The sequence below is a fragment of the Ricinus communis genome, chromosome 3, assembly GCF_019578655.1.
Source record: "Ricinus communis isolate WT05 ecotype wild-type chromosome 3, ASM1957865v1, whole genome shotgun sequence".
Lineage (NCBI taxonomy): Eukaryota > Viridiplantae > Streptophyta > Magnoliopsida > Malpighiales > Euphorbiaceae > Ricinus > Ricinus communis.
The window spans coordinates 1,899,407-1,902,997 of record NC_063258.1 but is presented as its reverse complement, the minus strand read 5'-3'; positions in this window follow the sequence as shown (position 1 = coordinate 1,902,997).

Genomic DNA, 3,591 nt, shown 5'->3' with positions numbered 1-3,591 from the left:
ACTCCTAACCTTACACCTATCACATTTACTGCTCCACCGAATTATATCTTCCACTTTTGACTACCTTCTTGGTAACGTACTCAATGTCAAATTTTGTTAGGAGTACTAATTGTCTAGCCAGCTTTCCTATAATAGATGGAGCCTCAACAGGTCTATTTTTAAAATTGTCCAAACCTTATAAGACTGGAAATAATGTCTTAATTTCCTTATAGCCCATATCATGGCTAGACACATCTTCTCTATGAGATTATATTTTGACTCATAGGCCAACAACTTCTTAATGAGATAGTAGACAGTATGCTCCACGTCATTAGGTCAACACTGCGTTACCATTGCCCCTATGCTTCCTCTTCTAAGGTTAAGTATAGAAATAATGATTTACCATCCCTTGGCGACTTCAATACTAGCGGCTTCATCAGATGCTCTTTAATTGTATCGATGTCTTTCTCATAATGCTTATCCCACACGACGGGTTCTTGTTTCCTTAGGAGTTTCAAGATGGGATCACAAACCATTATAAGCTTGGAGATGAACCTATTGATGTACTGTAGACGTCCCAGGAACCCTCTAACCTCTTTCTCTATCTTCGGTACTGGCATCTCCTGAATAGCCTTTACTTTGTCCGGATCGATCTTTATACTTTACTGATTCATTATGTGCCCTAGCAGCTTCCCTGATGTTACTTTGAATACGCTCTTCTTTGGATTGAGCCTTAGGTTATACCTTTCCACTCATCTTAAGAACTTATTAAGAGCCTTAAAGTGCCCTTTCCTTATTTTAGACTTTACCACCATGTCATTCACATCCACCTTCACCTCCTTGTGCATCATATCATGAAACAAGCTAGTGGTTGCTCTATAATAAGTTGCCCCGGCATTCTAATCTAAGAGGCATAAACTTATAGTAGTATGTAACCTATTCGATGATGAACGTCATCTTCAGCTTGTCCATTATTGTTATCATGATCTAGTTATATCTGGAGAATCCATCGGTAAGGAATACAATGCACTTGAAGCTGCATTGTCGACTATTATTTGCCTTTATGAAACAAGAAGGGGAGGTTCAATTGTTGAATGGAAAAGGATGGGAAATCTAAAAATTAGTTTGAGAAAAGATTAAAAGAGTAGAGTGAAAGAGGCATAAAAAGTTATACTTGTTCGAGTATTAACAAACCCTACATTCACTCCCCAATTTACAATTGAGTATTCACTATCTTATCAATCTTTACAACATGGAGGTTTTCAAGCTCACTCCCAACTTAGTTTTTTATGGCTCACACTAGACCTTACACTTTGTGTTTTAGTGGATAACACATAGCCATTACAAGAGTTTTCCTAGGCTAACCCTTAAACCTTATCCAAAGTGTTTAGGCTAATATTCAAACCACACAAGAGCATTCAAGCTCTTACAATAACCAAAGACTAACAAAATAATTGTAAGAAGAAATAAATTGAATGCACAATAGTATGGAATTATAGAAGTTGTTGATCAACTATAAATAACCATTTGGTATGGTTTTTATAGCCTAAAATTTCCAAAGAGTTGTTACTCACATAGCCTAAAAGATCCATATATTTTGCTTTAAGATAGTGCATTAAATGAGCTTATTAGAATGCAAAATCGCGGTCTCGAATCTTGAACTACCACTACTACTTGATGTGGCAGTATAGCATTGTTGGCTTTTTAAAGGTTACTATTGGTAGTTCTTAATAGTTACTTTAAATTTCAACTTTCGCTATCGCGCCCACTTGAGGTGCGGCTGCAAATCTGAGATTTTCAAGCCATTTCCTTCTGCCTTGAATCTTTTGCTTTTCACAGCTATGCCCATCCTGGTGTGGTCACTATTTTCAAACTTCTGTATCATAATGCAAAATCACGATCATGATTCTTGCTTTGCAGTCGCGAATCTTGAACTACCACCAACAGTTATATGATATGGCGGTATGGCATCAACAGCTTTTTAAATGTAACTATTAGTGGTTTCTAATGGTTACTTTAAACTTCAACTTTGGCAATCGCATCCACTTGAGGGGCAGTCAAGAATCTGAGCTTTCCAAGCCATTTCCTTTTGCCTTGAAGCTTTTGCTTTTCACGGTCACCCCCATCTCGAATCTAAAAGGACTGGCTGATAACAAGCAATTGTCCAAATTCAATTGAATTTCTCAATTACAAAGGAGTTCTCAAATGATTCAACAATAAAGAAGAAATAATAGATTTTATTATATTTGAATGAAAACTACAATCTTAAATCAGCAATCCAATCAGTTAAGCATAAAACAAGCCTAGCATAGCTAAAGATCACTCCCAAATAGGTTTTATAAGATTAGTTACACATGTTCATGACTAAACTAATACAAGAATCAAATACAAAGTAAACAAGAATTAAAAAGAACATGAACACCCTTTTCTTAAATGGTGGAAATATCCCCTTTTGAATAACTCTAAATTCAGTTTCTACAGCTCAAGATCTCCTTCTTCTTTCCTTCGAATCCTCAATCCAATCCTCAAAACAACTATATAGATGATGTTGAAGTGGAATTCATCTCTGTTTTCCTCTTCTTAATCGTTTGGAAGGTTGCTCTCAAAGTCTGTCTTGAATACCCCGAAATTATCTCTCTCCTTCAACACTCTAGAATCCATCCAATCCCTTCTCTTTCTTTCTCGTTTCTTTTAAATCAGGTTTCAGGATCCAACACAGCTTGGATTTGGACCATGCTGACAAGCACGTCCTAGATCCATGTCGTGTTGAGCTAAAATTGTACATATGGCCTTTTTCAGCACGGCCATGCTCCTAGGTCGTGTCACTCTCAGAAACCGTATTGCAAATCATTTCTTCTCGCCATGGATAAGGAATTTTAGCACGCCCTCTGACTCTAACCATGCTCCTCAGCACAAGCGTGTTAAATAGTCTAACGTGCCCGATTCGCCCATTTCTTCCCGATTTTGGTCTGATGTCTCTCTAACTTTGATGATGTATCTAGAAAAACACCTGAGACACAAAGAAAACTAAAACAGGGTGATTCTAATACAAAAACACATAATTTGCCCAAAAAACAACTTAAAATCAAGCATGCAAACATGTGTCATATCAAGGATATTCAATCACCCTACACTTAAGCTTTTATTTATCCTCAAGCAATCAGCAGTTTTAGATTATAAACACGCAATCAACCCTTCTTAAAATTCATGCATTGGATTACAATTAAGCAACATTCAATCTATCCCAAATTGAAACTCAACCAAAAACTAAACTAGCAATCTAAACAAGAATAATTATCATGTTAGTGTATGAAGAGATTAAATAATGTATTCAACATCAAATATTCAAGAAACCATATGTCTCATAAGGGATCCCTCAATGCAATCAATGTTTAAAAAGTAGTCATCAATCCCTCAAAGCAATTATATTCAACTTACTTACCATAGGCTTGCTCATAATCCCATCTCCGCTACAGCAAACAATCAAATATCACAATCAAAGGGTCTTCACAAGGGTTGTAATAGGGCTTAGGTTTAGGTATGGAAATTTGGAAGTGAGGTATAAATAATTTCTGGACTTTTGCAATGCCTTACCCACAATTTCAGCTCAAA